Consider the following 22,908-nt stretch of genomic DNA (forward strand, 5'->3'; position numbering starts at 1 on the left):
AATTTATATAGTTATTTAATTTTTTTTAATTTATATGACTATTAGTATAAAATGGATACTTTTAAAATATATTATATTATTATAATATTATATTGTTATAATAATATAATATATTATAACATATAGAAATATCATTATAATATATTATATTATATTATATTATATAAAAATATAATATATATTATAAGATAGATAATTGAGAATACATAAGGTACAAACAAGAATTTTAAAAAAGAAATTATTTAATAAATTTAATACTTAATTTAAAAAATTGAATTATACGATTAAACTAGTTAACCGACCGGAACAAGTAAAATAAAAACTAGTAAAACTGATACTAATATTGACCGATTAACCGGTTTTTAAGATAAAAGGTAAAACCGAACTTAACTAAAACTAACCGGTTCACCGACCTGTTGAACACCCTAATTCGAATCCTTGCAAATGAAAATTTAAGTAAATTATATTTATGGATTAGAGGCCACACTCAAGACAAGAGTTCAAATTTATAAAAAATAATAATTTAAAATATATATCAAAATATAAATAATCAAATTTATAAAAATAATAATTTAAAATATATATCAAAATACAAATAATATAATTTATAAAAATAATAATTTAAATATATTAAATTTATAAAATAATAATTTTAATATATATATATATATATAATGAATTTAAATGAAATAAATTAATAATTTTTAAAAAAATAACTGAGTTTGAATAATAAAGTAGGTTAATTTGGGAATTGTTTCGTGGAGGTAGTGTTAATTTTTTTTATATCATTATATATGTTATTTTTTATTATCAAAAGATAAAATATATTTAAGAGAAATAAAAGTTTATATATATATATATATATAACTGTTTTATTCGAAACTAGTTTAATACCTAGTTTTATAAAGTATATACAGTATAAATAAATGAACATCTTTGAGTAATGAATTTCTCTTTGAAAGATTCAAGGTCCATATCATTATCTGTATTGAAATTGACAAAGTTTTTTTTTTTAAGATACATGAAACTCTAAGGTTTAGATAAAATTTTATAATACCCTTTTATCTCATCCTTTTAATTGACATAGCCCAAATCCTCTGGTAAAATTAGGATGATTCATCGGGAATAGTCGGGATAGCTCAGCTGGTAGAGCAGAGGACTGAAAATCCTCGTGTCACCAGTTCAAATCTGGTTCCTGGCACATGATTCATTTGTATGAGTATCTATTCTATAAATTTGTTGATATGGCTCAACATACATATTTATTAATAGTCTTTATTGTAATACATATTTATCTCGTTTAGAGATATACCCCATCTATTTTATAGATGGGTCTCGAATATCTTCTAGAAAGGTAATTCTATTTTATTTCCGATTATTGTTAATATTGGATAGAATTATCAAGTCATCCATAACTGTTTTATTTCCGATATTAATAGAATTAGTATTGATAATTCTATTTTATTTCCGATTATTGATAATTCTTGTTTTAACTAAACATTTATAGATGACTTGATAATTCAAAATATGTGCGAATGGGATTAGATACCCCAGTAGTCCTAGCCGTAAACGATGGATACTAGGCGTTGTGCGTATCGACCCGTGCAGTTCTGTAGCTAACGCGTTAAGTATCCCGCCTGAGGAGTACGTTCGTAAGAATGAAACTCAAAGGAATTGATGGGGGCCCGCACAAGCGGTGGAGCATGTAGTTTAATTCGATGCAAAGCGAAGAACCTTACCAGGGCTTGACATGCCGCGAATCCTCTTGAAAAAGAGGGGTTCCCTCGGGAACACGGACACAGGTGGCAATTGTAGAAAGGTCTATCCCTCGCCTCTACCCTTTTTTGATGAAAACTTTCTTTATAGCTAGAATGGTCTATCTATCCAATAATCTAATATGAATGACTCACTCTTCACTCGCTTTTGGGTCATAATCATTATGTAGGAGAGATGGCCGAGTGGTTCAAGGCGTAGCATTGGAACTGCTATGTAGGCTTTTGTTTACCGAGGGTTCGAATCCCTCTCTTTCCGTACCTTTCCTTAAGAACATGTCTAGTGCATAAGATCTCTGCCCATTTATTTTGTCAAATTCCACCTCAGCTGAAAACAGGCACATGTTGTACTGGGTCAAAACACTCCAATATTTTCGTCCGCCATTTTCTGAATAATTAAAATGTTATTTTTATTTTATACTATTTTTAAGTATTATAAAATTAAATTTTTAAAATTATTATAAAAATATATTTTTAAAAATAATAAAACATGTTAATATAATTAATAAAAAAAATATTAATTTATTTAAAACATATATTTATTAATTAAATATATAACTAATATTCCTATATTATAGAAAATTTGAGAATTTAAAATATATTATAATATTAAAAACATTAAATAAATTGGAAAACCCTTAAAACGTGTTAATATAATTAATAAAAAATATATTAATTTATTTAACATATATATTTATTAATTAACTAATATTAAATAAATTAAAATATAAAATATTTTTATAATTTAAAATATATTATAATATTAAAAATATTATAAGAATAATTTTAATAAAAAATATATTAATTTATTTAACATATATATTTATTAATTAAATATATATAACTAATATTAAATAAATTAAAATATAAAATATTTTTATAATTTAAAATATATTATAATATTAAAAACATTATAAGAATAATTTGAGAATATATAACTAATTTTTCTATATTATATTATAGGAAAATTTGAAAATATATAACTAATATTTCTATATTATAATAAAATATAAAATATTTTTATAATTTAAAATATATTATAATATTAAAAACATTTTTATAATTAAATATATAACTAATATTAAAAAATTTGAGAAGTTGAGGTACTTAAAAATAAGAAAAAATAGGAGAAATATATTAATTTATTTAAAATATATATTTATTAATTAAATATATAACTAATATTTCTATATTATATATTATAGAGTATATTATATTATATAATAATTAAAAAGTCAAGGGCATGCAGCTATATGCCCTCTTTTTGCTTTTATATACAACGCATCAAATTAAAAAACGCAATGACCTGCCCTTTGCTTTTACATACAACGCATAAAATAAAAAAAGCAATGACTTGTCCTTTTAACGCTGTCCGATGCGGGCACCGGTCATGCGCTGCATATGCTCTAATGTACAGATATTACTAACTGTAATGGCTCAAATAGCCATACTTATTGCAAGAGTTTGACCTTTCTTTAATATAGATTCTCTATTTCTAATTGATGTGGCACGGAAAATGCCGGAACTAAAAAGGGTAGACAAAGAATGAAAATACACCGGATGGTCTCTGATATAGAAATTGGAGAAAAACCCAATCCGGGTCAACGCCCCTTTTTATCTTAACTTTAGGTCAATTTACTTCGCCGAAAGGAAATAAAGTTGTCCGAACCCTTATTATTTTAGTTAGCTTTAAGTCTGACGAGAATAATATTCTACCACTAGTAATTCATTTATTTTCAAACCGACCCATTTATTATGTATTATTTGATTAACTAATCCTTTATATTGGAATGGGTAAAGAGTCAAATGTTTTGGTAATTCCTCATGAGGGGATGAATCAAGAGAATTCTGAATCAAAGCTCTGGATTTTTGTTCATCCCTCGCCGTAATAAATACGGATAGACCCAATATGTCAAAACTCATTTCCCATGAATAAAGAAAAACCGTTTCAACATCAAAAACTAGAACAAACATATAATAACGAATTCTAAATGGTAATCAAGCGTCGCCCATAAGTTCTATACCCGATTCATAACTAGAGAATTTTTCTTGTCCTTTGCTAATCTGGGCCCGAAAATCAAAAATGCCAAAATAGGAATAAAACTAGATATTATTAGAAAGAGAAATGATTAGGGGAGGGAATAAGAGAGGGAATGACGTGGTATAATCTGATTCGCTGAAAAAATCAAATAATTTCTCTCTCTTCTCCCACTTTTCCATTTTCCAATCAATGAAGGTGATGCATGGTCATTATCTCTCTCATTCCCTTCCCAAATTCCCTCTTTCAATCACTCCTCCAAAACCTTTGATAGAAATGCCCAAAAATATCATATTCGTAAAAAAAAAAACATAGACGCACTCCTATAGACGCACTCCTATAAATATCAAAAATATACCATATCTAATTAGTCAATTTAAATTATCAAGTCATCCATAACTGTTTTAGTTAAAAATAATATATTATTATTATTATTATATATATGGTAAGGGTGTGAAAATAAAATAATAATAATTAATTTTTCTCTATAATTTATTTAAATATTTTATTTCTCTTTATATATATATTTATATATTATATTTAACTTTATGTCCGTTCATTAATTTTTTTCTCTCATTATATATAAATTATAGATATTCTTTTTTATTATCAATAGATAAAATATATTTAAGAAAAATAAAAGTTTATATGTATATAAATAAATAACGAGAAGTAAAATATAAAAAGTAATATATTATTATTATTATATATATTGTAGGAGAAAGAAAATAAAAAAAAATAAATATGTAAAATAAATTTATTTTAAGAGAGAATATTTATTAGCTTAAAAGAGAGAATCATTGATTGTACATGCAAAGTGTAGTAAATCTCTAAAACATTATATTAGACATTATTATTATAAATATATATATATTATATTATATTTGTGGATAAGAACTAATCTTTGCAAATGAGAAGTGGTTAAATAAAGCTACCGTAACATTGAATAATAATAATAATAATAATAATAATAATAATAATAATTAAAATGGGATAGTTAACTTGAGACACGTAATTAATTTAGATTTTTGCTAGAGAGTAACGAGTCAATTCAGGATTGGTTTGAATAAGAAAACATATAACACTTTTTATATTCCTGGTTTCATTTTTGTCTCTAATTGATGAATATATAAATTATCATGAAGAAAAGTAGATGTGTTATTTGAGATATTGAGATTAATAAATAAAAAAATTATTCACTTTTAAAAAATAAAATAAAATAACTTAATAGAATTTATGTTACTGAAAAGAAAAATAACTCAAATTTAATATAATTATTTATGTTGTTAGAATAATTTTTCAAACAAAACTAGACTTATTATAGATTCACAATATTTAACCATTCATGTGTAGATCACATCTATTTATCCCTTTTATTTTATATTTTTTACTAACAAAAACTAATTAATATTAGTGGATAGCTCTTACTTTTTTTTCAATGTAAATAGTTTGAATTTAATCCTTAAAATCTCATCAATTTTTTCTCTTATTTCATATCTATACAAGCAATATTATAAATCTAAAGCTCTCACATTCTAATGGTGATGGTTATAAGTTTGATATTCACAGTAGACTTCGGTCAGTCCATGACACTAGAGAGCCACATCCTTTCACGAAAATATGGGTTCCAACTAACTGAATAAGAGAAGAATCACCAACGTAATGCCGATTTTCAGTCCTTAGACATACATACTCAAAGGTTGGCACCAGGAGGACCAGATCCTAAGCATCACGATATACCACCGAAAGAAACATAGTCGTAAATCAAGCAAATTATATATAGTTAAATAAGTTCACAAAATTGTATAATGGGGTTTAATTATCTATGTTATATACGATGAATATCAAGTTTTATGGAATTTTATTTAAATGCAAACATGTTAATTGGTAATACTAAATCATAATTTTCTTGTGCATGCATATACTCTCTCTAAGACATGTCATATCATATGTATTTAAATTTGAGAGATTGAAAAAAATGATAGAATCTCAATTTTAAAATAGCAATTATTCTGTAAGCTTTTAATAACTTATAATTAGCAGGACATTTTCAGAATAAAAATAATTGGCTACAGTTAAATGCTTTCTAGATTAGTAATCAAATTTTATAATATTTGACTTAGATAGAAGAGATAATATTATAGTAGATAAGTAATATAATATATTGGATAATATTAGAGTAGATAAGTAATAGATTAGATTATTATTAGTTAAGAATATAATTTTTATATATTATTTCAATTATATATATATATATATAATAATAGTTAAATTACTTAAATATTGAATTGCCATTTGAATCTTAGCGTGAGAATAAATGCAGGGTGTTTGGAGCTTAGCGTGAAAGTAAATGGCACGGTAGGGTGTTTGTATCTTAGCGTGAAAGTAAATGGGGAAAGTAAATGGGCAATGTTTGTATGAGTCAAACCGTGAATAGGTTTGAATATGAATTAAAAAACGAATAAGACTTTTTATAATTCTTCTTTAATTTCTCTCTAATTAATAAATGAAATGAATTGTCAAATATTAATCATTTAATAAATTTTAAGAATAAAAAAACAATTTAATTATATTAGAATAATAAATGTTTACTAATATATATATATATATATATAATTCTACAATATTTTTTAAAATTATATAAAAAAAATTATTCTTTTTTCATTTCTTTTTAAACTAATAAATTAAAAAAATAATTAAAATTTCAAGAATTAATCAATTTTAAGGAATAAATAATTAATTTAATTATATTAACACATATTATAAAATTTGTAATATATATATATATATATAATTCTATTTGTATTTATAATTATATATTTTTATATTATATATATATTTAAATTATATATTATATATATAACAATCTATTTAAAACTTAATTCTCCATATATTTTTATAAAAATAAAATATTATTTTTTATTATTGGTATACAATCTATATTTGACGGGTAACTAATATTTTTTATACTGAAAATATAGTAAAAAATAAATTAATTTTTTTAATTATTTATCTACATTTTATATTTAATACAAAAAATAAATAATAGAGTTTATACTAAAAATATAGTTTAGCTTAATAATAAAAAGGGTCTAATATTATCTGTGAATTTTATAAAAAATCCAAAATTCAATTTTTTTTTAGTTATAATATATATAACATGCAATGCATACACAAAATTATTAATAAAACACATCAATCATAATCATAAGTGGTATGATGATTAAAGTGATCAATTTTCATATTGGAGACAAGAGTTAAAATCCTTTTTATTTCTCTCTCTAATTAATAAATAAAATGTATAATCAACATTAACAATTTAATAAATTAAAAAAAATTAATTATAAAGAAAAATAAGCATCCATTTTTGTAAAATTATATAATTTTTTTTTTATTTTTATCTTTAAAAAATAAATGAAACATTAACAATTTAAGAATTAATCCATTTTAAAAATAAAAAATTAATTTAATTATATTAACATGTTCTTCTATAATTTGTTTAATAAATATTTATATGTATATATTTAATTCTATTTGTATTAATTATTTTTATATTATTATATTATGTATATGAACCATTTTTAAAAATTATATATTATATATATATATATAATAATAATAATCTATTTAAAAATTAATTTTGATATATTTAAATAAAAATAAATTATTATTTATGATTATTTGTCTAAAATTTATATTTGACTATAACTAATATTTTTTTATTAAAAAAATAATTAATAATTAATTAATTTTTTTATATTATTTATCTACATTTTAATTTTAACACAAAATAATAAATAATATTTATATATTGAAAATATAATTTTAGCTTATTAATATAAAAAGGGTCTAATGTTTTTTTTTTTTTAATTTCACTAAAACAAATCAAAAATTCGAAATTTTGGTAGTTATAAAATATATATATATATATATATCACTTTACATACACAAAATTATAAATAAAAGATATCAATAATTATAAGTGGTTTGATGGTTAAAGTGATCATCTTTCATACTCGAAACAATAGTTCGAAGTAGAATTGTGAAAAAAAACCAAAAAACGATAATTTTATCGAATCGATAGCTTACCGGTTTTATATTATCGGTTTATTGGTTAGCCGATTCTAATAGTTCCGGTTAACTAATTTTTATTGGTTAAACGGTTCGGTTTTCGGTTAAACTATTTTTTTAGCTGTTTAACCGATAAACCATAATAATTTAATCATATATTTATATTAGTTATTTTGTAAATATTACATATATTATAAATAATATTTAATAATATATATATGTTATTTTAATTTTTAAATTATAATTTGTATAGTTGTTTAAAAAAAAATAATTTATATGGCTATTAATATATAAATAAGAGACTTTTGAATTATATTATATTATTGTAATATTATATTCTTATAATAATATAATATATTATAATATATTTTTAAATATATCTAGGAAATATCATTATAATATATTATATAAAAATATAATATATTATAAGATAAATAATGGAGAATACCATAAAAGTAAGGTACAAACAAGAATTTTGAAAAAGAAATTATTTAATAAGTTTAATACTTAATTTAAAAAATTGAATTATCATTTAACGATTAAATAGGATAACCGACCGAAACAAGTAAACAAAAACTATGAAAACTAATACCAATATTGACCGGTTAACCGATTTGTAAAATACAAGGTAAAATCGAACTTAAACGAAACTGTTTTACCGATTAACCGACTTGTTGAACACCTTAATACGAATCCTTGCAAATGAAAATTTAAGTAAATTATATTTGTGGATAAGAGGCCACAATCGAGACAAGAGTTTAAATTTATAAAAAATAATAATTTAAAATATGTATCAAAATATAAATAATCAAATTTATAAAAATAATAATTTAAAATATATATATCAAAATATAAATAATTAAATTTATAAAAATAATAATTTAAATATATTAAATTTATAAAAATAATAATTTTAATATATATATATAATGAATTTAAATGTAATAAATTAATCAATTTTAAAAAAAATAACGAATAGTAAAATAGGTTAGTTGTGGAATTAATGAATAAAGTATGTTAGTTTGGGAAATTAAACGACAAACTAAGTTAGTTTTGGGAATTAGTTCGTGGAGGGAGTGTGTTTATTTTTTTTTATATCATTATATATGTTATTTTTTATTATCAAGAGATAAAATATATTTAAGAGAAATAAAAGTTTATATATATATATATATAAAATATGAGAGAAAAATATAAAAAATAATATATTATTATTATTATATATATGGTAAGAGTGAGAAAATAAAATAATAATAATAATAATTAATTTTTCTCTTTAATTTATTAAAATATTTTATTTCTCTTTATATATATTTATATATTGTATTTAACTTTACGTCCCTTTATTAATTTTTTTTCTCTCATTATATATAAATTATAGATATTCATTTTTATTATCTAGAGAAAAAATATATTTAAGAAAAATAAAAGTTTATATATATATATATATATATATATATATATATATATATATATATATAAAATGAGAGATAAAATATAAAAAGTAATATATTATTATAATATATATTGTAGGAGAAAGAAAATAAAAAATAATAATAAAATTAATTAAGAAAGATAAATTTTTTGAAGAGACAATAATTATTAGTTTAGAAAATATTACTTCCTTAATTAATTTTTTTTATGTTTCATTATTTAGATATTATTTGATTATTCATGGTTAATATCAGATAAAATAAATAAATAAAATAATAGATTATTTTATTAGTTTAGAAAATATAATCAATGATTGTGCATGCAGAGTGCAGTAAATTTCTAAAATATTAGATTAGACATTAATTATTTATATATATATAATTATATATAGATTATATCTGTAGATAAGAACCAGAGTTAGAATCCTTGCAAATGAGAAGTGGTTAGATTCGATTGGTAATAACATAGTAAGGTACTTCTCTTCTTGAATAATTACAGCTCGGGTAATGAACATAGTAAGGTACTTCTCTTCTCGAATAATTACAGCTCGGGTAACATTGGATATATATATAAACAATTATTATAATAATAAAAATAAAAATGGGATAGTCGGGTTGAGACACGTTGTTAATTTAGATTTTAACGAAAAAGTAATGAGTCAATTCGTAGATCGGTTTGAATAATAAAACATATAACACTTTTTATATTTCTTGTTTTATTTCTGTCTCTAATTAATGAATGTATAAATTATCATGATTTGATTCATGAAGTAAAGTGTATGTGTTATTTGAGATATTGGGATTAATAAAATAAATTATTCACTTTAAAAAAGTTAAAAAGAAATATCTTAATAGGATTTATGTTACTGAAAAGAAAAATAACTCAAATTTAATATAATTATTCATGTTGTTAGAATAATTTTTCAAACCAAACTAGACTTATTGTAGATTCACACAATCTTATCCATAATGTAGATCACATCTATTTATTCTTTTTATTTTATATTTTATATTATATATATTATATATATATATATATATATAATATGAGAGAAAAATATAAAAAAATAATATATTATTATTATTAAATATACGGTAAGAGTGAGAAAATAAAATAAAAATAATAATTAAATTTTCTCTTAAATTTATTTAAATATTTTATTTCTCTTTATATATATTTATATATTGTATTTAACTTTATGTCCCTTCATTAATTTTTTTCTCTCATTATATATAAATTATAGATATTCATTTTTATTATGTAGAGATAAAAATATATTTAAGAAAAACAAAAATTTATATATATATAAATAAATAATGAGAGATAAAATATTAAAAGTAATATATTATTATAATATATATTATAGGAGAAAGAAAATAAAAAATAATAAAAAAAATTAATTAAGAAAGATAAATTTATTTTAAGATAGAATATTTATTAGTTTAGAAGAGATAATCAATGATTGTACATGCACCACTGTATAGTAAATCTCTAAAAAATTAGATTAGACATTATTAAATATATATATATATATATATAATATTTGTGGATAAGAACTAGAGTTAGAATCCTTGCAAATGAGAATTGGTTAGATCCGATTGGTCATGAACATCGTAATGTGCCTCTCTTTGAGCTCGAATAATTAGAGCTCGGATAACATTGATATATATATATATATATAATAATAATAATAATAATAATAATAATTAAAATGGGATATTTGGGTTGAGACACGTTAATTTAGATTTTAGCAAGAGTGTAATGAGTGAATTCGTGGATCGATCGGTTTGAATAAGAAAACATATAACACTTTTTATATTCCTTGTTTCATTTCTGTCTTTAATTAATGAATGTATAAATTATCATGATTAGATTCATGATGTAAAGTATATGTGTTATTCGAGATATTGGGATTAATAAAAAAAATTATTCACTTTTAAAAAAATAAAATAAAATATTTTAATAGGATTTATGTTACTAAAAAGAAAAATAATTCAAATTTAATATATTTATTCATCTTGTTAGAATAATTTTTCAAACCAAACTAGACTTATTGTAGATTCATACAATCTTATCCATCCATGTAGACCACATCTATTTATCCCTTTTATTTTATATTTTTTACTAACAAAAACTAATTAATATTAGTCGGTGGCTCTTATTTTTTTTCAATATAAATAGTTTAAAGTTAATCCTTAAAATCCCATCAAACTTTTCTCTTATTTTATATCTATACAAACACTATGACAAATCTCATATTATCAAAAGCTCTCATTTTGATGGTGATGGTTATATGTTTGATATTCACAGTAGACTTTGGCCAATCTATGACATTAGAGAGCCACATCCTTTCACGAAAATATGGGTTCCAACTAACTGAATGGGAGAAGAATCACCAAAGTAATGCCGATTTTCAGTCTTTAGACATACATACTCAAAGGTTGGCACCAGGAGGACCAGATCCTAAGCATCACGATATACCACCGAAAGAGAACTAGCTGCAAAATCAAACAAATTATATATAGTTAAATAAGTTCACAAAATTGTATGATGGGGGTTAATTATCTATGTTATATATGATCAAAATCAAGTTTTATGGAATTTTATTTACATGCAAACATGTTGCTTTAACCGGTAATACTAAATCATAATATTCTGGTGCATGCATATACTCTCTAAGACATGTGAATTTCACTAAAAAAAATCAAAAATTCGAAATTTTGTAAGTTATAAAATATATATATATCACTTTGCATACACAAAATTATAAATAAAAGATATCAATAATTATAAGTGGTTTGATGGTTAAAGTGATCATCTTTCACACTCGAAACAAGAGTTTGAAGTAGGACTGTGCAAAAATCTGAAAAACCGATAACCTTACCGAATCGATATCTTACCGGTTTCATATTATCCGTTTATTGGTTAACCAATTCTAATGGTTCCGGTTAACCAGTTTTTTATCGGTTAAACGATTCGGTTTTAGGTTTAACTATTTTTTAGCGGTTTAACCGATAAAACGGTAATAATTTAATTATATATTTATATTAGTTATTTTGTAAATATTATATATATTATAAATAATATTTAATAATATATATAAGTTATTTTAAATTATAATTTGTATAGTTGTTTAAAAAAATAATTTATATGGCTATTAGTATAAAAACGGAGACTTTTGAAATGTATTATATTATTGTAATATTATATTGTTATTATAATATAATATATTATAATATATTTTTAAATATATCTAGGAAATATTATTATAATATATTATATTATATTATATAAAATATAATATATATTATAAGATAGACAAGGGAGAATACCATAAAAGTTAGGTACAAATAAGAATTTTGAAAAAGAAATCATTTATTAAGTTTAATACTTAAATTAAAAAATTGAATTATCCGGTTAAACTGGTTAACCGACTAGAACAAGTAAAACAGAAACTAGTAAAACTAATACCAATATTGACCGGTTAATCGATTTGTAAAATGAAAGGTAAAATCGAACTTAACCGGAACTATTTAACCGGTTAACCGACCTGTTGAACACCGTAATTCAAATCCTTGCAAATGCAAATTTAAGTAAAATATATTTGTGGATAAGAGGCCCGACCACACTCGAGACAAGAGTTCAAATATTTGAAAATACAAATTTAAGTAAATTATATGTGTGGATAAGAGATCGGTAATAAATAAGAGGTAGTTGATTTGGCGCGGGATACGAGTCTGATGACATTGGATTGTGATGTCGATTAAGATTGACAGTTGGTTTGTCGAGGGATAATAGACCGGTAATAAATGATCGTGAGGTGATGGTTGATTGAAGAGGGATAAGAAGCATATAATATTTGTTTGCTAATGATAAGAGACATGTGAAAGTGTGATTGAGATTTATTGTTGGTTTGCTGAGGGATAAGGGGTCGGTAACAAAGGATCATGAGGTCGATTGAGATTGGTAGTTGGATTGCTCATGAATAAGAGGTCGATTGTGATTTTGTGGTTGGTTTGCTAAGAGGGATAAGAGGCCAATAACATTGGTTTGCCAAAAATAAGAGACTTGTGAAATTGTTTATTGAGGGATAAAAAGCGTGTGAAAGTCTGATTGAGTTTGGTGGTTGGTTTGTCGAGGGATAAGAAGTCGGTAACATTGGTTTGTCAATGATAAGAGATTTGTTGTTGGTTTGTTCAGGGATAAGATAAGAGATTAGTAATATGAGAGACTAATTGGAAAACTACAAATATTGGTGGTTAAATATATAAATGAGATTGTTGGTCTACCGATGAAGTTAAGGTAAAGAGGTTAATGATGTGATGAGATTGTTGGTTTGTCTGAAGTGAAATTAAAAGATATTAGCACTGATAAGATAGTAACCTGGAATTATCTTCTTAATAATAGAATTAAATGAACCTATAACCTGGAATTATCTTCTAATCATACTTATATTCTTAATAATAGAATTAAATGAACCTATAATCTAGAACCATATACATTCTTCATCTTTACATCATAATTCATAACCATATTTTCACTTTCACTCTTCTTCATTCATAAATTTCATTATTATGCATCATAAATAGATAAAATATAATATTATTTCATTAATAATTAAATTATTTTTAAACATATAATTCTTTCAAACTCTTCTCAACATCAAATCACTTTACACAAGTGAATAATTTAACACTTTAAAAAATGCTAAAATAATGTCATTTCACTAAATAATTGAATAATTATAAAAACTTGATAAAACTTAATTCAATAGCAAACTAGTAACGTTATGTTTAATTAAAAAAAAAATTCTTTTAAACATTATTTCAAATAATCACGCATCATCTCTCCTTAAATTTCAACAAATATTTACAATCAGATGATACGACAATGAATTAACCTTATATCCATACCTTTAGGCCATTAGAATATAGGCATACTAAAGCCCAAAAATATAATTAACATCTTTTATACATCAAAAAACACTTTATAATAAACTAATGAAAATATTAATTTTGTTGATTAGGTAATCACAAAGCTTAATTACAAGTAAATGAATTATAAATTTTACGCCAAATGTATGTCATCAGTAGAGGTCATCTTATGGACGATTAGGATGTACCTGTAGGCGAATTAAATATTCGAAATCATTCTCTCTTGTCGTAACCGAACACATACCTAGACTTATTCATTTTTTAGTTTAGGGTTTAAAATTAAAACTATGTAATCAATCTTAAAATTAAGATTTGAATTAGAGATTAGTACCCCTTTGACTATTTTAATCTCTTAAAACGATCGAGACTCTCATAGACTTAAAACATTATTTTCTTTTGATTTTAATATGCGAGATAGATGGGTTGTAACCAAAAAAAAAACATGTTTCAGCCTCATTATTTCACCTACTGCACCAAAACCAAACTGATGTCCTTATGTATACCAATTTTCAAGGTTATTTGTTTCTTTATGAGATTTCACCTCAAGCCATAAATCTCGACTTTTAATTTTTTTTTATTGAAGCCTCCTTGCGATTCATGGTTCAATAGTATTCATAATCTATGTCTCGAGCATCCAGCTCCAGCTCCTTCGATCAGTTGAGGACACGATTCAGTAAAGTCAAATTTTATTTTAGTTAACAAACACTTAAATTCCAACCAACTTGAGACTCATGTGAATCATCTACTAAAAAAAGGCCAGCATCATCATACATTAAATTGTTAATCTTTCATTTACTGTTTTCCGTATATAAATACTCCTCATTGTAATTGTAATATTGTTCGTCAAGGAAATTAAAATTCAATACAAGTCTTTTAACTACTGATTTTGTTCTTCCTCTAATGTTCATCTAAATTTTTGCCTCTTGTGTTGGTATTTATTATATTTTAAAAGTAGTAAATACAAATTTACTATAAATAAATCATTCACTTAGAAACAAAATGTGTGACTTAATAGTTTCTATTAATACACTGAAACATCACTTCTCATCCATATGCATTAGAGCTCTACTCCCATTTTAGTAGTCATCTATCTATAACTCATTTACTCCAACTCTCATCACTTCCATCAATATGCATTAGAGGAACGTGTGAAAAAGCAAAATTATGCAAGCCTATCATATCATCCTGAAAAAAAAAAATGAATGTCTTATATTCTAACTAAATAGAGAACTCATAAATAACACTTTTCATCAATTTTTTTTCTTGTATTCAAAACTGACAAAAATTATTTGTATTATCTCCCAATTATCTTGGTTAATGAACAATTGTTTTGTGTTACTTTTTCTCGCATTATATGCAACCTTCCTTATCCAGAATTAATCAAAAATATTGTACTTATAAGGAAATGACATATCGACTTACTTAAGCCCGATGGATTTGATTCCAAAATATACCTTCAGATTAAGATGACATTTTCCTGTCAACAAATTTCAACTTAATATGTTTATGTAAAACACTATAAACAAACCAACAAATCATTGATTATAAATCAACAAGGAATCTCATCAAGAGTTATAAAAGAAGTGATAGATATACTACAATTTTTAACAAACAATTCTTCACAATATTGACAAATTTGCATTATCATTTCGAAACAATGAAAGAAACTTGGAAATAGACAGACTAACCATGAAATATCTCATTATTATATATATATATATGTATATGTATATATATATATATATATATGTATATATATATATATGTATATATATATATATGTATATGTATATGGAAACTGAAAAATAAATAAGAAAGATAAATTCATCACCTATATGACCAAAAAAAATATGAATTTTTCCTAGTAGTACTCACACACTTTATCAATTGAAAATATTCTGCATTATAATTGTCAAAACAATGAAAGAAATTTAGAAAAGAGTGACTAGTCAAAAAATTAAAAAGTAAACTAATGCATGTGATGTAGTTTTCATTTCAATAAAGAGAAAGCAAGAAAATAGTGCAAAGAGTTGAGATGCAGTCATAAAAGTGTACCTGATATAGTAATAAAAAAATTTATATCACACTATTTTGTAATATGGTGACAATAGAAATAAGTACTCTTGCAGAATAAAATATATATTGAGGACCATTGAGTGAGTTAGTTTTCATTTTGAGGAATCAAAAGATAATATTGATTATGTACAGAAGGATGACACAATGTAATTAATGTTGCAGTAATATTAGACCTTTGTGTTGTTATGCTCAAATATGATGACAAAAGAGATAAATGTGTTTGACAAATAAACTTCAATACTAGGACAACATAATGTATCATCATGGATGACTAAATTTTCTTAACGAATAAAGTTCAATACAATATATTTCTATTGACAACAAAGTGTATATCAATTGAGATGTCGAGATGCATGAAAAGATCATAACAGTAACTGTATATTTCTTTCATATAATAAGCAAGCAGCTCTGCGTAGTGAATTAATGTATAAACATAAACAGTATTACCCTGAATTGAGCAAACAAAGTTGGGAGTTAGTTCCAATACTTGATTTTTGAAGGTTTTTGAGCCCCATGTGGTCTTGTATTCTGGTACAGCTATTGTGTCCTTCACAACCCATAAGGAATCCCATGAAGAGAACCTGTAAATGAGAACCATATTGAAGAGAAAACTAAAATATGACAATTACCTCTTCTTTCTGAAAAGAGAAAATCCAGAAATTTCTACTTTATAAGAAAACTAAATAAAAAACCTTATGTTTCCATAAAAAACAAAGAAGAAGGAGAAGAAATGGCGAAGACCAAACAAACAAAGTTTAGATAACATAGCACCAAGAAGTGAAAAGTCCATAAAAAAAACCTTCTGAAATAGTCCAATTAGTGAAAAGTTCAGATAACATAGCACCAAGAAGACCAAACAAAGCTCCAGAAGCACCAACTGAAATATTCTTCTATATAAACAATGAAGATAATATGTTTCCACCAAATCCAGACAATAGAGAAATTCCTCCAATCCAAACTGTTCATCAAAATCAAACAAACAATCATAAACAAACTCCACAAGAAACTAATCAATTCATTACAAATCAAAGAAAACAAACGGAATCTAAATGGTTGTTCAAGTCGAATTCCAATGACAACAAGGCTTAACATATTCGCAAACAGATGTATAAGTCCAGCATGTAACCATACACAACTAATCAATTTCCACCGTTGATGTTCATTCACTATCTTACTCCATTCTAATCCTCCTAATTTCTCCAATTTGTATTCAAAAGTATGAGAAACTAATACAATTATACTTCAAATTTCAATTAGCTAGGTTAGGTTTTACGTACGCTGAAGAAGAAGGACCGAAGAGAGGATTCTCTTTGAGAGGTTGAAATGAAATCCTACCGAGGAATCTAGCAACACAAGTTCCGTTCATCTTCGATATATTTATTGTTACTAGGACAGTTGTTGATGAACATGATGGCGATAAACATAGCGATATTAGCTACGACGATCATCGGTACCAGCCAGGACGTCCATTGACGCTCGTATGAATCAAGGAAGTTACTTACTCTGTTCTTATTCAATCCTACTCCATTCTCTGGATCTCGATTCGCCATTATTGCTTGCTATTTCTTCAATTTTTTTTATTTAGTTTGCTAATATATGTGAAGAAGGAGAAGAAACAAAGAAGGAATCAAAATACATATGTAAGGAAAACCTGATTTCATAAATATAAATTTGGAGGGAGAGGCTGAAACGTGGGTTTGGTGATAATAAAAGAGAGTTAATTATAAATATAAATAGTATTTGCGATGGAACTTTTTGGACGGAAATTAACTTCCTCAATTTCGTAGATATATTTGTCAAAAAAATTTGACACTAATCAAGAATTCTAATGGAATTAAAATCCGTTGGAAGGTACATCAAATCAAAAGTACCATAGGAAAATTTCCATATATTTTGTGACATATGTTTACCTTCTATATTAGATATGAAAATGGATATGGCAAAATTTTCTTAATTCTTTTCAACGGTTTTTCTTTGTTATATTAAATTTTTTTGACGTTTTTTAATTCCGTCTCAAATTTTGTGGGTAAAATCGTCGAATTATTTTTTTTTTTCTTTTAGAAATGCCTTCTTTTTTTTGTAGTGTTTGATATACAGATATTGTAATATACATGAATATACACAAAATTTGATTTAAACAAAAGCGGGGATAGCTCAGTTGGGAGAGCGTCAGACTGAAGATCTGAAGGTCAGGTGTTCGATCCACCTTCACCGCATTTATTTTTAACAAAACCTATCTATATAAAAAATCCACTTTTTATTTACATTTCATTCCTCATGATAAAGTATATAGAAAGTGAGTTAATATACCTAAAACATTTTATGTCCTTAAAAAAAGAAAATGATAATTTTAGGCCATCGTTTGATAAAGTCCAATAGGACATTAACCATATTAACTTGGATCATTTTTCAAGCATTTATTAGTCAATCTATTACATAAATATGACGATATTCATATTTTGCTAGATACTTTAAGATAATTTTAATCAAATTTTGCCTTTAATCAACTTTCAAAAAGGGAAAGAATCCTTCAAAACTTACCCCACAATTTTAGATATAAATTGACAATAATTGAACTCAATTCCAACATTGTTCTAGAATATTTCATAGCATAAATTTTGAGCTTTGAAAAAGTAAGAACTTTGAATTAACAAAATATATAATCAATCATTTTCATAAAATAGTTTATCTAGTAACAGAATGAGAACTTACAAAATGTTAACATGTATCCAAATCAATCTAAAGAACCATATGTATGCATCAGATTTTATAACAAAAAGTATTAGGAAATCCTTAGTATACGTAGTAGAAGGGAGTGATACAAACCCCCTCCTCTCACATAATGGCGGTAACAATTTCATCAGCCAGATTAGCAGCAAGGAGCAAGTTTGTACCCTACATGGTCAAGAGCAACATAGGCGAGACAGAGAGATACTACATCGAGAAGCTGGGAAAGTGGAGGGTTGACCATTAATGGTAAGTGGATAAATCAAGACTTTGTCTACTAACATGTACTAAGCCAACAAACCTTCCATACAACTCCTCTACATGTCTCAAAAATGTATTCACCACATGTAAATAATATATTATATCAAAGTGTTATTACAGGTAGCTGCTCAATACATCACGTAAAGAGAGAACGAAAAAAAAAAATGAAGAGAGAGAAAAATTGAATGATGGAGGATGATTTTGAGGAGGTAATGATTATTTTAAGTAAAAAGACTTAAAGGTATTGATATATATAAATAAAATATAAAATAATAATTTAAATTAGAGAGTATTTTAGTATTTTTGTTAATGAAATGAGTGATGTGATTGATTGGAAAATTGATTTGGTTTGAGTTTTAACACAAAATTTGTCAAATTCGAAAAATAAACTCAAAGAGCCCTCAAATAAAAATAAGTTGCATAATTATTAAGAAAAATATTTAAAACCATTTCATATATTTGTAGAAATTTTATAAAATTATTTGAAGTATTTAATAATATAAAATAATTAAAGGAATGGAAATAGGAAGAAAAAAAGACCTAAGCTAGGCTTGAGGTTATATTGGATGAAATCTTTCGGCTGTGGATGTTTGAGCCAGGCTCGGGAGACATCAGAAGACCTAGTAATCTTAGAGAGGCTAGACAACAGGTCTGGGACACAAAGCATGCTCGGAGTCGTTCAACCAAACAGCCTTTATAATGAAATATCGCGACCAAAATCAAATTACACAAATGACAGAAACTCAAATATGCTAAAAATCAATATGAGTTCATAATTCTTAATATTTCGTGGATTGAGACTTACAAACGCTTCGTGAGAACTCCTAGACAACTGGGCAACTATTTATATTTTTTTTTGGAATTAAAGGAGAACTAGCATGACACCCACAATCATGGTTTCATGCTTAAACTCAAAACGTTTTTAGATAAAATCGAATCCGTGACATTTTTGATATTTTAAGACGACTTTTACCACTAACTACCTTGGTGGGCAACTGATGCAATTATTAGCCGAAGGAGAATATGGTTTAGAGGACTTCTCCGAGAATTTCAAATTTTCAAATCAGCTCGCTTGGCTCCAATGAAGGATTTCAATTTAAAGAATTTTCTTCTCTAATTCTTTCCCAAAACAATGATCTAAAGTTTCAATTGATAGTGGGTCCATTTTGAGAGTGTTGAAATTTGGACGAGTCCATTTAAGTGCCTCTTTTCTTAGCCGCTGGATCAAACATATATTCGTAATCTGGTTCGTTGGATGAGTATAAGTAAATCGATATGCTTGTTTCTACTCACACACAATCTCTTCCTATCTAGTCCGTTAGATTAGATTGATCCGATGGCAACTACACGCTCTTCATTGCTTTTGCTACACTAGATCTTAGTCCCAATTCAACTTAAGGTCATTTTGATTTGCTATTTTTTTTTTTATCTATATGACTTTATTTTCTGAAAAAAAATTCAAACACAAATTAATACAAAATATATTTTTATTTTTATTTAATTTTTATATCATTTATTTTATTTATTTAATCACTGATTATATTCTATTTATTTATTTTTGACTTTTATTTATTTATTTTGTTCGACATTTAATTAATTTAGGATCCCATACAACACTGTTTCCAAACTAATTAATTTTATTTTTAATCTCTTGTAATTAGTCTGTTAATGAATTAAAAAAAAATTAATATACTCAAAATTTTTAAAAATTATAAATTTTATTAGGCAAAAAAATAAGTATTTATAGAACTCCAGAACATATTATCAGATAGCTATGAATCTCTACAACAGGCTATAAGTGGGTAAAAATGTTTTTGGAACGGATCCAAATGACTACTAAAAAGCTATAAAAGGCAAAGATATGAAATAAAAAAATAATAAAAAATAAACTTAGTTAATTTGATTCAACATATTCCCTCAATTTTATTATTTATTGGTTCCAATAATAATCAAATAATAATCACACAGCAATTTATGTCTTATCTTTATATATATATATATATATATATATATATATATATATATATATATATATATATATATATATATAATAATAATCAAAGCGGGGATAGCTCAGTTGGGAGAACGTAAGATAGATTTGAAGATCAGTCACTGCATAATTTTTATATTTTGCTAAATTGAAGGGCACGATCGACACATCAACGCCGCCAGAGCTTTTGACGTCGGAATGATCTCAAATTTCTCCAGTAAGTGCGTCTCTTTCCCCCCTACAATCTGACCGAAGGAATTTCAATTTGAACGGAGGAATCGGGAGAAATCACGATTATAGTTTCTAGATCGGATATTTAGGTCGTTTTCGGCACAATCGACACGATCGGCACATTCGGCACTATCGGCACGATCGACACGAACAACACAAACGACACGGATTCTCACCGCGACCGCGCTTCTACTTCGGAAGTCGACCGCCATCCTCCAGCACCTTCGATTGGTTGTCGTGCGCCCTCTGGAACGTGTTCTGTTGTGCAAGGAACGGTCGCGGTCATCTTCTCTTACCGTTGACCGGAACATTTCGTCAAACCCCTTTCTGTAGAGACTTGACGTCGAATCAGCGTCGGTATCCTCCTCTTCTCACTTTTTGTTTACAGGTTAGTTCGGACCTCGGTCGGGACATCAAAACACACCGCGAGGCACGGGTAGGTCTCCATTGAACTTCTTTATCGCCGTTTGAATCAAGTGTTCGGTCTGGAGGAAGCTTTCGTAGCTACAGACCGTTCCAAAATTGCTTAAACCCTTTCTTGTTTGAGCAATTATTTTCAAGCCCCTGTTTCGGTGCGATTAGTTTCCAATCGTGCTGTTTGCGCTCACCCTTTGCTGCAGAATTCCAACCTCTGTGGCACCTTTGAAGATTAGGCAGTTTGCGCTTGATCTTTCTAATGACTGGTACGCGCCCGTCCAGTGTAGTTACTCGGGCAAGGGCGTCCTTCAAGTCCGCCCTGATAATCCTAAGAAGGTGCTGAAGGGGCCATCGACAAGCAGCAAAGCTAGGTTTGATAGACGAACTCGTAGGTCTCTTAACAATCCCAGGAAGCAGAAGCCAGAAATCATGGATGAAGTCCTAAACAGCGGAGAAGATGCGCCTATTGATTTTATGCCAAATACATCATCGGATATGAGTTCTTTTCCACATGCTGATGAATTACATGAGAATAGTTCTATTAGGGATTCATACTGTAACAATATGCATGTTCATAATAGAAGTGATATGATTGAATTGATAGGAAAAGACAATACTGCATATAGAAATGATATGACTTTAATTCCAGAAAATTCTGTTGTTACTGGACTTGCTGCACAGAATGGACCGTTAAAGTCGCTGGTTGGTACCCTAGACCTGACCGGTCATTCTGTTGGGAAATTGGATTTGAAATCTTGTCTTGTTGAAATTGATGACAATCGGGTCGCTTGTGCTGAAAATTCGGTCCCAATGTTGGAGATAATTTGTCAAAAAGGCTCTAAGGTAATGCAGGAAAATGACATAAATTGTACAGGTTTATTGGGTCCTATTGAAAGCTTAAAATTGGGGTCTGTTTCTGAATTGGGTGAAACCATCATGCTGAGATTTATGTCTGTT

General features: G+C 25.7%; 3 non-coding genes and 1 pseudogene across 3 annotated transcripts; 3 read left to right on the top strand and 1 right to left on the bottom strand.

The window, feature by feature from the left end:
• Positions 1-1,128: 1,128 nt before the first annotated feature.
• On the top strand, positions 1,129-1,201 carry TRNAF-GAA. The gene has a single exon. It is a non-coding gene; the product is annotated as a tRNA-Phe (tRNA).
• Positions 1,202-1,944: 743 nt separating this feature from the next.
• TRNAS-GGA lies at positions 1,945-2,031 on the top strand. Its single transcript has one exon. It is a non-coding gene; the product is annotated as a tRNA-Ser (tRNA).
• A 14,589-nt stretch (positions 2,032-16,620) lies between these two features.
• LOC124927312 lies at positions 16,621-17,925 on the bottom strand (annotated as a pseudogene).
• Positions 17,926-18,468: 543 nt separating this feature from the next.
• TRNAF-GAA lies at positions 18,469-18,541 on the top strand. Its single transcript has one exon. It is a non-coding gene; the product is annotated as a tRNA-Phe (tRNA).
• The last annotated feature ends 4,367 nt before the right edge of the window (positions 18,542-22,908 follow it).

This window comes from Impatiens glandulifera, chromosome 1, assembly GCF_907164915.1.
Source record: "Impatiens glandulifera chromosome 1, dImpGla2.1, whole genome shotgun sequence".
Taxonomy (NCBI): domain Eukaryota; kingdom Viridiplantae; phylum Streptophyta; class Magnoliopsida; order Ericales; family Balsaminaceae; genus Impatiens; species Impatiens glandulifera.